Source organism: Paroedura picta, chromosome 5 (genome assembly GCF_049243985.1).
Source record: "Paroedura picta isolate Pp20150507F chromosome 5, Ppicta_v3.0, whole genome shotgun sequence".
Lineage (NCBI taxonomy): Eukaryota > Metazoa > Chordata > Lepidosauria > Squamata > Gekkonidae > Paroedura > Paroedura picta.
Window position 1 is genome coordinate 73,734,933 of NC_135373.1, and position 12,777 is coordinate 73,747,709.

A 12,777-nucleotide genomic window follows, 5' to 3' on the forward strand; every position below is an offset into this window, starting at 1 on the left:
CTGGTATACATGGCAAGATGGGTGTTTTACTGACAAATGGATGGCAACTGGATTGCACAGAAAGGGAAAGATTAGGTTGTAGTTAATTATCTGGTCTAATTTGTTACTCGTCAAAACTGATCTAGGGTGAATAATATTTCTGCTCTATTAACTGCCATTGCCTCTTTGAGAATGGTAGCTATATAGCGTAAATGGCAATAAATATAAAGCCCTTACATATAGCTCTTTTCACTGGCTTTGGAGCCTTTACCATCATATGGCTAATATAATATAAACAGTGTTAGCAAGTTTCATGAGATTGTTTGCACTGTAAGCATCTTTATGTTTGCAGTGGTTTTGTCAGTGGACATTGTTTCTGTCAAGTTATAATAGAACCTGAAATATCAGCCTTTAAATCAGATTTGAGAAAACAGAAACTGGATTTCTTTAAAAACCTATACCTAATTTGTGATGTAATTTAAGGAAGTCTGTTTTCTCTTGATTCGTTTATGGCCAGTGAAGTGATTATTGTATGGACAACTGTTTAGAGGGTTATGATACTGGTTCTTCCTTGTGTTAAAAGCCATCACCAGGGAACTTTAATCATTGTGAAAATAATTAGTGGATTAAAAAATAATTATATAACTTTAGCTATTGATATGGCACATAATGAGAGATGGTGGTTTTTGTCATTTGTGATTGTTTTTGTTTCTGGATGTTGTCACTGAGAACATCTTCTGACAAGTATTTAATATGTACACTTCATGACCGGTAATGATGATTTATAGGATTTTAATGTATTTTTACACAATTTAGAGGCTTTGTAGTAGAACCGATGTGCACAGTGCATGCCATTAATGTGCATAAATGTTGAAAAATGTGTACATTTTGCAGAAAAAGGGATGAGCAAACTTTAGCTTTGTGGGTTCAGTTCACACATGGGTAAAGCAAAAATAGAAATGGAGATCAGCAAGCTTATGAAATTTGGTAGGATTTGATAGGATCCCTACCTATAATGTTGCCAGCTTACAGATGGAGCTTGAAGATTGCTTGCTATTATGGTTCATCTCTAGATGACTGAGATTTGTTTTCTTTAAGAAAATGTCTACTTTGGACTCAGTGACATTATACCCTGGCAAAGCCCCTCCCCTCACCACCACCCCCTCCACAGGCACTACCCCAAACTTACAGCTGGGAACCCATTCTACGCATAAATACCTGATTATGAAATGCTTAGTTTTTTTCTCTCAACATTAGTACTATTCCAGATTTGGGATTAATGATAGGACCGAGATTCTTTACTTCCTTGTTGAGTTCACAACATTGCAGCTGATAATAGTAGCATATGTTTGGAAATCAATTGCCATTTCCATGAAAGGTTCTAAATTAGACTGTAATATAAAACAAGCTTCTGCACATATGTAATATACATTTTCCCCTTCTGGGACACTGTACTCATGTGTGGGTGGGCAGGAACCAGACCAGGACAACCCGATTCTTCGGCAGATGCATGGCCCAGGCCTGACATTGGCCCCAATGAGCCCCACAGTAAAGAAGGGGACACTGATTTATCTATGTTCCCTTGCTGTAGGCCAACCGACATAGTCCCGCAGCAAAGAAGGGAATGCTGACTTATCCATGTTCCCTTGCCACAGGCCAACCCAGGACCTGAGTTCTCCAGACCTGGGACCGCCCTGGACAGGCACTGACATAGTGCACCAGTGGGAATTTGGCCTGATTTGCCAAATGAGCAGTGAGTTGGGCCAAATCCCTCATGCAGGTGAATAGAATTTCCTCAGCCAAACATATAGGTAGAGAAAGGGGGTTACTGGGGTGGGGGTGTTAATTGCCAGAAAGGTTTAGCTAGAATTAAGATGCATAATTAATGGAGCAATTTTAGTAGAGATGAGGCAGTTATTAGAATATTATGAATGGACCTCAATCAGCATAAAAATACAAGAGTTAAGGAACAGAACCTGGAGTTCAGTGGTAGCTCCATGGTCACTTATTGACCGTTTATGCACTGGAGGTTTCATGCTGGTCTGCAGGCTGGAGATTTACTCGTGGCAGGTTGCCCCACCTCTTCCTGAACTCACACAAGGGAGAATTTGGCCTGGTGCACCCTATCCACCCCCGATTTGTGCTCTTGCACGGGAGCTGGGGCAGTGAAGTTCCCAGTGCATAAATGGTCACTGGTAAGTCACTTATGTTATTAGAAGACTAGCAAGAAAGCCCATTGCAAGGAGAAATGCAATGGGCGCTAGGACCCAGGGAACACCAAGAGGTGCAGATCTCTCTCTGTGTCCCTTTCTCTCCCTCTTGCTGCGTGTCTCTACGTGCGCCTCACAGCAGGAGGCAGAGCAGGTAATTAGGGCTGGTTTGTAGGAGGGAAGGAGGGCTGGTGTGCAGTTTGGGGCAGCTCTCTATTTGTCTCTCTCTCCCTCCGTCGCAGCATGGGTGGCTGTCTCAGTGTCTCTGTCAGTAGCTTGGAGCAGCTCTCTCTGTGTCTCTCTCTGCTTCCCTTACAGCAGGAGAGTTAGGAGAGAATGAGGGCTTGTGTTCGGTCTGGCAGGGCTCTGTATGCCTCAGTCTCTGCCGTGTCTGAGAGAAACATGGCTAGCATCCAGGGAGGGAGGGAGCTGTAGGGGCAGGGCCAATCAGGGTGCAGCCAGTATTGCTATTCCAACTTGGACAGCCGGACACGGTCCACCCCCCAGTTTCACAAATATATAGAGGAACCATGGATAAGGATAGGGTGTGTCACTTGAAGTGGACTGGAAGGTTAGAAGCCAGGCAAAAACTGCTCAAGAGAGAGAAGCAATAGAGTCCCATCATACAGGCTTCATTTTCTGGATTGAAGTGACAAGGATCAAACAGTAAAATTAGCTCATGTTACTTTGCCTTTTATTAATGAGCACAGAATGATATTTGGGGGGAAGGAAACATTGTGCTAGGTTTTCTATTATAACTACATTAATTATTTTTAATAAAAATTAGTTTAGGTGACTTAAGTGTCTGAGAAGATAAAGGAATTAAAATTCCCCTCTATCTTTGCATTACCATTAAAAAAAACATTTTTGCACACATTTTATTTCCACTTTTGTCATGAAAAATTATGTCTTAAAACCTATCATTCTAAGATTCTGTTTTATAATATAGGTAAAGGCTATCAGGTGGACAATTATTAAACAAATTTCCCCACTCTGGATTTTTATCTCTGCGTTAAGATCAAATCATTAACCTAAGTACTCACCATCAGTGTGGGTTAAATCACATGTAATTGAACTCCCAGTCTCTGAGCTGTTGTTTCATTGCCTTCCAGTGGCAACTGAACACCTACTGTTTCCCATTGTACTCTGCTGCTCTTTCACACTCAGCATTTTCTCCTTTGCTTAATGGCACTTTGAATTCTTAAAAATCTCATGACTGTGACAAACAGCACTTGGAACAATATTAACTGCAGCATGCAGCTATTAAGGCAGAGCTCAGCTTGAAAAGAAAGCTACATTTCAGTAATTTTACAAAGCATATTATGATAGGACTTTGCTGGGACATCTGGGACCCAAAGTGGTACAATCCAGGACACTAGCTATGTCTGCAAGTATTGATCATTAAAAGGCCCCAAATATGACTGTGAGACTCTTCTATCTTGGGAATACCCCCTTGCCTCAAAAAGTTTTCTCTTGTGTAGACTTTCATTTTAAATTATTTCTTGGTCTTCCAGAGGAGGTTTCAATCTCCATTTAAATGCATATATTTTAAAATGAGACTCATATGGGACTGCAGCTATCAAAGTTTCAGACAAAAAACTCCCAGAGATGCCAGAGTTTTGAAAAGGAAAAAAAAAAGAAACTTAAATTATGCCTTTAAAATAAAATTGTGCCAGCTTTCTGGGGACTAATTTAAACTCTTCACAGAATAACTAGATTACACGGCATTAATGATTTCTAAGGGTCTTTATTTGCATGAAGGCTTTAGACTTCAGATCTGAACAGGAAATAATGCTTCTGTTTTTCCTAAATTGTTAGGGTTACAGCTTTTAACTCTTATAGCCATTGCAATATCTTTTTAGTATCAGTAATAAAATGTGAGATTAATTTACTTTCCAGGTTAATTTTCCTTATGGTTCTGGAGAACTGGCTTGATAAAGGTTATTTTTGTGTCATTTCCCTCTGCATCTGAATTTTGCAGGATTTTTGCCATTAGCCATAGGTTCCCACTAGCTTGCTTAAGTTATCTGGAACAGTCTGTACTGCAGGTTTAGTTCACATCAGTTGTCGGAATTGGTTCACTCTCATGTACACGCAGATTGGCCCACTGACGAAAGCAATTGATGAAGCCAATTGAGTATGGGGTGCTGTGTATTTCAGTGCTGCTTCAGTGCAAAATCTAGCATGTGTGATGAGCTGAAAGCAGGGTTGGCAACTCTTAGGTTGGGTCTGGAGATCTCCTGGAATTAATCTCCACATGATAGAGTAAATGGCTATTTTGGAGGGTAGACCTATGGCATTATATTCCACTGAGGTCCCTCCCCAAACCCTGTTTTGCCCTGGCTTCATTCCCAAATCTCCAGAAATTTCCCAACTTGGAATTGTTAACACTAAATCGAAATTGGCAACACTAAATCGAAATTATGCTGATATCAGCTTAGGGAACTGAGCCAAGTAGTAGCTAAAACCATTTCTGAAAAAGTGCAAATCTTTTTGTCTCCCCAGGAGTATATCTGAATTTAGTGCACCATTACCCTGCATTTCTGAATCCGCTTTTTCTGTGATTGTTTCCCTTCAGATCTGAACTCTTAGTTTCTGAATGAGAAATTCCCAGTTTCAAATGTGTTCCGCCCCACCCTTTTGTTGTTAGTGTTGCATATTCAAACCCCCTCCTCACCTTCAGGTTGTTCCTTGAATAATCTGGTAGTTTTTTAAAGCATAATACTGATTGCATTACAGCACAATGGCCAGACCCTATGACCGATTATGCACTGGGAATTCACTGCCCCAGCTCCCGGGCAGGAGCACAAATCGGGGGCGGATGAGGCACACCAGGCCAAATGCTCCCCCGTGTGGGTGCAGGAAGAGGTGGGGCAACCTGCAACAACTAAAACTCCAGCCTGCAGCCTGGCATGAAACCTTCAGTGCGTAAATGGTCTATGCCTTGAAGGCTTGACTGTGGAGTCCCAGAGGTGTAGGGCAGATTTACACTTGCCCGCAGAGACTTATGGATCCAGAATGCTCTGCAGGATCCAAAGCCTCCCAGCAACACATTAGATGAGATGGTAAATGACTGGCAAAACCGGATATTGGCTGCCATTGATACAATTGCTTCCTGACGTCCTCTCTAAGCCAGCTCCTTGGTATGCTGAGGAGCTATGCAAGAAGAAATGGGAGCTGAGACAAGTGGAGTGAGGTTGGAAGCAAACTTATGATGTGAGAACATCTTATGGGATGCTTATGAGAGCTTATGAGATAGCACTGAGAAAGGCGTAATGGGAGTTGTACACCACCACCATTGCATCCACCAGCTCATTCCTGAATTTGGTCCTTAACCACCCTATGAGAAGGGTGCACATTTAGTAGTCAATCATAAATCAGCTGTCAGACTTTTGCAAGCTATTTTGTGGACAAAACCTTGTCACTCCGCCATGACCTTCCTCTGACACTTAATACAGTAAAGGAACTGGATGAGTGTTTTGAAAATTTTAGTTGTCTTGCACAGGCTGATGTTGATGGTTTCTAGCATCAGTTGCGGCCAACCACTTGTCCATTAGACCCCCGCCTCTTGTGGCTCCTTTCAATCACCTCCCCCAGAAACACTATGGGGGATAATAAATCTGTCCCCATTCACCGGGACCCTTATGGATGGTGTGAAAGAGGCAGTAATCTGCCTTCTATTGAAGAAATCATTGTTGCATCCCCAGGACCTGGTCAGTTCCTGCCCCATCTCGCAGTTAGTGTTTCTGGGGAAGGTGATTGAAAGTGTTGCTGTTGATCAACTGGTAGCATTTCTGGAGGAAACATTGGTTCTAGATTCTTCCCAGTTGGGCTTCCTCCCTGGCTGACATGGCACTGGTCGCCCTGTGTCTGGGATGATCTCCTGGGACAGCAGGATTGAGACGATTCAGTGCTGCTGGTGTTACTCAATCTAATCACAGTGTTTCATGTATTAGACCAAGAGCTTCCTGCTTGCCTGCTCATTAACATGGGATTCAAGGGACTGACCTTCAACGGATAAGATCCTTTCTCTGCGGTCAAGGTTAGAGGGTCAGAGTCAGGGAGGATTGATCACAACACTGTCAACTCCCTTGTGGAGTTCAGCAGGGTGCAACTTTCTCCCTGACATTATTTATCATTTCCATGCACCCTCTATCCCAGCTAGTTCAGAATTTTGGACTCAGGTACACCTGTACAGCTTTATCTCCTTATGGTTGGCCAGATGCCCTTCTGACTGCAGTGGTCCAGTGTCTAGAGGCAGTGATGTAATGGATTAAGGGAAACTGCCTTAAACTGAACCTTGCAAAGACAGAGGTTCTCTGAAGATTTTTTTTGAATTTGCTGTTTCAAAAGACCTGAAACAGTAAACAGTCCCCTAGAGCAGCGATCCCCAACCTGTGGGCCGCGGACCACATGTGGTCTGTTGACTAATTGGAGGTGGGCCGCGTAGGATGCCTTCTCTCCCCCCCACGGCCCTTTACTTCATCCCCCCCGGCCCTTTACAACACGCTTTGGGTGTCATTGTCTCCCATCATTCCCAGATGGGACTATCTCATTGCAAAGAAACAAGCTCAGGGTTCCCATTGATTTGTCATTGTCATGAGTTAAAATTTCCATGAAAATAAAATGTTCCTTATGTTCATTGTTGTGGCGTGACTGTATCTTATTTTGAAGGGATGTTTAAACATTACCATAGCGATCAGAGAGCGTTAGGGCAGTGGTTGAGAATAGAGGAGTAAACTACCCCCTCCACCGGGCCTCAGTAAAATTATCAAGCGTTGAGTGGTCCCCGGTGATAAAAAGGTTGGGGACCACTGCCCTAGAGGCAGGAATCTAAAGAACTGCAACTATATGGGAATTTTCCCTATAGTGCTACGCCTATGGGAACAAGTTTTTAAATGTATTGTTTCTCAAGCAGTATATTTCCATAAACATACTTTTCTGAGTTTTCACCCCACCAACCTTCAAGTTTGCAGCCCGGTAGGGCAATTTTTCTTATAGTGATTTTGTTGAGTAAGGTTTCAACCCTCCCTTTTCTAACAACATTGTAATAGGGACATTTCCCTATAGGCCTGGTAAAGGGTGAGAGTCATCTTTCCTAGGATGCTTAAACAGATCAACAGTTATATGTAAAATGATGTTTTGAAATGCATTTGAAGATTTAGAAGAGCTTTGGCAAAATGTTTATAATTAAACAAAATATTTTTTTCTATGTCAAGGCAGAAATTCACATATTGCCAACAAAGATTCCATGATACCTCATCAATTAGTACTAATAAGTGTTATAGCCACAGTGCTTAACATTATATGATAGACTAGTTTTAAAAACTCCTAAAATATGTATAATATGAATATGAATAATTTCAATAATACAATTATGCAAATGGGTTCCACCCATTCCTTGCTAGAGGTCCTCCTGACATGGTACCTTTCCAGATGAAAGGACTTCTTGATCAAGGTCAGCAAGTGTGTAATATTTGTCCTGCATTCAAAATATAAATAACCAGAAGAGGATGAGATAAGGTGATTATTTTGATCATTTGAAATGGAAATGTTGGAGTAGTAAAATAATGTGGGATATTTGATTCAAAGAACTTTTGTTAGGACAGTTGGATTTTTAATAACTTTCCTGTTAGATTTTTAATAACTTTCCTGTTCCATTACTAAGATGTGATTTTTTCATGTAGACCCTTAAAAGAAATATTAATTGTATTAAGACATCAGAAATGGACCACACTTAGGGACATATGAATATTAGATTAGGATTGCTAACCTACAAGTGGGACCTGGAGAGCTCTATCCCTTTCTGTCCAGGCTGCTAGCCTGCTGGCCTGTCTGAGGATCATCTGCTCCATGCACTTACTATTGATACTGGATCTTGCAATCCTGCGCTTGTTGTAATAAAGTACCTGTTTATGTAGTTGAGGTATATAGATGTATATAGTTGTGGTGATGGAAAGTGCTAACTATGACAACCAATTTATGGCTACCCCAAAGGGTTTTCAAGATGAACAGCAACCATTGCCTGACTCTGCTTTTCAACCCTAAGCTTCCTTAGTTGCCTCCAATCCAAACATTTACCAGAGCAAACCCTGCTTAGTTTCCAAGATATGTTAGCTATTCAGGCTACTCTTTGGTAGGATATACCCAAGCTGAAAATATATCTGTAAAATACCTAATTTTGTATATATTTAGGCTTCCAAAATTTTTCTGGCTTTTCTAGGGAAACGGGGGGGGGGCGCGGGGGGAGTTCCAAGAAAATCCAGAATATATTTGGGAATTATCAGCAGATTTGAAAACAGCAGTTGTAGAATATACAGCTGATCATACAGGTTGTGGCTCAGTTTGTATTCTATTTCAAACTGTAGTAGAAATCCTTTTACCCTTAATAGGCAAAGATAATCCTGGTATTCCAATATGATTTGTACATATGGAGAGGCTACCTGTTTTCTGCTTTGGCTCGGATCCTGGGAAATTTTCTTGTAAATACAGATTATTTTACTTTTCTCAAAGGGAGTAGGAAGCCTCTTATTTGACTGATATTTTGTAGTGTTGTTTCTGTGGTTCCCAAAATACAAGAATTCTTTTTAAAAATGCAAAATCAAACTAAAATGAATAACATTTTCTAAAGTGGCACACTCACTATAGGTAAAAATGAGCAGTGAACCTATTCATTAATATATTTGAAAACTGGTGGTTAATCAGGGAATAATCTATTCAGTTACATAAAATGCAAGATCAGGCTTCTGGTAATAACTGTTTTTCTTTCCAAACCTGACTGTATAATCTTGAGAGACTCCTTGAGTGTAAATAGAGCATTCTGTTTCTGAAATGTTTGTCAGCTGGCATTTTCCAGTATATTGTGACTTATCAACAAGCAGTGTGTTTCTATTTTTTTTATATCTGTCAGCATTCAAACCTGAATATTATGGAGAAGACTTACATAAAGCCCAAATGTATTTCTGATCACTGTGTACAATCTATTCTCCATTGGACTTTCATTTATTCTGAATGTCTTTATTTAAAGTAAACTGTGTTCGTACTTGTGGTTTCCTTTCTTCCAGCATCTGAGAAATCTCAGATGCATTTGAAAGGGCTCCCTCACGTGATAAGTCTCTTGAAAGGCATTTCATCTGTCAGACACAGCAGCCATTGTTAGCTCCCAGAAAAGAAACTAGAGGTTTCTGTTTATATGGAAGAATTTGCTTTTGTACAGTACCTTCCATAACTCAAGGTATTTTAAAAGCCCTTAAAATTCCAGTAGGATTCAAAGGTTCTGTTAAAGTATATGAGAAAGAAACAGCATCAGCCATCAAACAGCATGCTCACAGGAACAGCACACACACAAAAACCTTGCAAAAGGACTGGACACATTTAGCAAGACCAACAAAAGCTAGAAAAAGTCAAGTAGAGGGAATGAATGAATACCATAGGAATCTGCTTACATAGTGATTTGCATTGTTCCCCATTTCTACCTTTATAAAGCTTTAAAAGAGAAGCAGTCTAGACCTGTTTTCCGCAGGTTGTAGCTGAGTTGGTAAGCCTATTTGTTGACTGTACTGCGTCAGGCTGTGGGTGTGAATTCTGAATTGACATAACACCTCCACCCCCCCCCCAAAAAAAACCCCTATTCATGGAAAACTCAGGCAGGGGAGGAGTCTTGGCCTACTTTTCCTGGACAAGCCAGTTTTTCTCATGAGATCCTTGCTTGCTGCTTCATAGATGTGAGGGTCCAGGGGACAGCCCTAAAATGACTGACTTCCTTCCTTCCTCCAAGGTTGAGGACAGAGAGTAGTAATGGGGAGAACAAATATAAGGTGACCAGATTGTCCCACTTTTGGAGGGACATCTGGGGGCACCTGGCAAATTGTACTTATGTTGAAATTAAAAAAATATATATATTACAATACTATTTTTGTGTTCTGTGCGTTCTATGAAAATTTTTGTTGCTGCATATAGATCAAATTTTTAATCAAGAACCCCCCCCCCCAGTCAATGGTGTCCCTCTTTATCAATGTTAAAATCTGGTCACCTTAAACAAAGAGCACCACTGCAAACTCTAATGCATAGTTCTGCAGGGAGCCATTCTCTCCCCAACACTTTTTAGCATCTTCATGTGTCCTCTTACCCAGCTGGGCTGAAATTATGGCCTGGATTTTCACCATGTTCTATGTAAATGTTTCAAAATGTTTTATGTAAACCACCCAGAGCTGTAGGGAAGGGCGGTATAAAAAACTAAATAAATAAAAATAAAATAAATAAAATAAGTTTATTCTCATGTGTCTCATAGAATATAGTTTGGGTTTTTGTCATTTATCCATGTGTCAATATTTGTTTGTTTGTTTGTTTGTTTATTCTTTGATTTATATACCATCGCTCTCAGAGACTCATGGCAATTACAATAAAATTATAAAAACACAGAACCCTTAAAATCCCCCACACATAAAACACAGTAAAGATTACTATTTGTTGGAGTTAACCCTCTATCTACTCCCCCCCCCACCCCTGTCCAGCTAGCAGTCTGGAGCTCTTTCCTTAGAGTGGGACCAGCTCTAAGGGATCCCCAGATGGTAATTCTGGGACCTCAACCTGGTCTCAACCATACGCCTGATGGAAGAGCTCCATTTTGCAGGCCCTGTGGAAAGCTGTTAACTCCGGCAGGGTCCTTTGCTCTTCCGGGAGCTCGTTCCACCAGCCTGGGGCCAGGGCTGAAAAAGCCCTAGCCTCATCAAGGCCAGGCAAATGTCCCAGGGGCCCCGGCTCCACCAGCAGATTCATATCCATAGAGTGAAGTGCCTTGCGGGGGGCATAGGCAGACAAGCGATCCTGCAGATATGCTGGGCCCAAGCTACGTATGGCCTTAAAGCTCCCCAACGAAATCAAGGCCCTTTCAGAGCTCGAGCAATTCCATAAGGTCTGCAAACCGAAGCTCTTCCACCAGGATTTTGGTTGAAGACAACGATCAGACCTCGCTACAACCTGGACCCATTCCTGCAACTCACTAGTGTTCTGTATGTTCCTAAATTTATGATTGCTATTTTGGCCATTTATGACTCCTTCTTATTCTTACAAATGCCTTCAATGTATTTTTGTCATTCTCTACTGATCCACATACATTCTCTATTATGGATTTGCAGGAGCTGTAACCCAGCTTCTCTAAACATTGGAGCAGAACACTAAAGAAGAACAAATTCAGGGGGGTGGAGTCTTCATCCATTCCTCATGAGGGTCTAGTTAACTCTTTACTATCCATTTTACTACACTTTGTTTTGCTTATTCAGAGAGAAACATTGATAAAAGTACACTAAGGAAATTCTTCAACAGTGATAATCCAAACAAATACCTTGTGGGGGCATTTATCCTGCCCCAGCACTTGAACATACCACTTTCATTCAATCCCTAGATGCAGTGTAGCCTTTAGTATTTACTGTTGGAATAGAGATTAGAGCAATATGAGAGTAGCAGCAAGATGAGACATCAGCACTCAAAGAAAGATGCTTGCTCACAAGGAGACCTCCGAATTGCTTGTGTTACATGACTACTTGCAAAATTTTGTCTTCAGTTATGATCCTAAGTATAAAACTTCATTTAAAAAATGTTTAAAATGATCTTGTAATTCATTTTAAATTATTTTGTAATTAATTCAGATCTATATTTTCTGTGATAGGACTACACAATCATGAATGCAATTATATATATATGTGTGTGTGTGTGTGTGTGTGTGTGTGTGTGTGTGTGTGAGCTTTCATATGCCCTTACTGGAGGGAGAGTTATCAGTAGTGCAAAATTGCTTTGCTCTTTATGCTACATATTGCTGTCACAGTAATTTCATCCTCCCTGCAGCTTCTTATGGTCTGAAAACCTTCATTCCAGCTATTCATTCTCCCGCCTTCCTAATGCACTAGAATGTCTATCCAGTTCTTGTTTGGGAAATGACTTTCCATTCTGCCCATTTAAATTTTTACTCAAAGGACTTGTCCGCTACTCAATCTTTCAGTAATATTTCTCAAGGCACAACAGGAATAAAAGAGAGTGACTAGAAAAGCAAACAAAAAAATCAAACAGTGGGTGAACTGACCTTTTGCAGCACCTATTTATGTATATTTTATGGATGTGGTTCTGTTGTATGTTCAGTTTTGTCAGAACTGCACTACTGATACATAATTGATATTGGCCACCCTTGAGGCAGGGACTGAATCATATTCCATACTTTATAGAAAATATTCTATGGGCATTATATCTTTAGAAAGAACAAAACATTCCAAACTAAACCTTACAGAAATCCACTGAAGTTCTGGCCTGTACCCCCATACTAGACATCTCTTTGATTGTGCAATAACACTTGAAGTGGCTACTCTAGGCATCCAATACCATCCAAGGGATTGAAGGTCGTCTGATGCCCATTAACAAAAATTGGGAATGTGGAGCTTAATGAATTTCAGCAAGTAGAAGAGGTGCACTCTCCAAAGTCTGCAGAAGACTGGATAAACACCCGTATAATTTTTATTGCAATACAGCAGCGAAAAGTTATTCAAGAAAGATTCAAGAAATGTGTCATCTAGATTGAAAGAGATGTCATATCTTAAAT

The 12,777-nt window shown here is 40.7% G+C and overlaps 1 protein-coding gene across 2 annotated transcripts in view; it reads left to right on the forward strand.

The window, feature by feature from the left end:
* The window catches only part of IMMP2L (inner mitochondrial membrane peptidase subunit 2), a 591,726-nt gene that overhangs the window by 499,687 nt on the left and 79,262 nt on the right, over positions 1–12,777 (forward strand). The window lies entirely within an intron of this gene.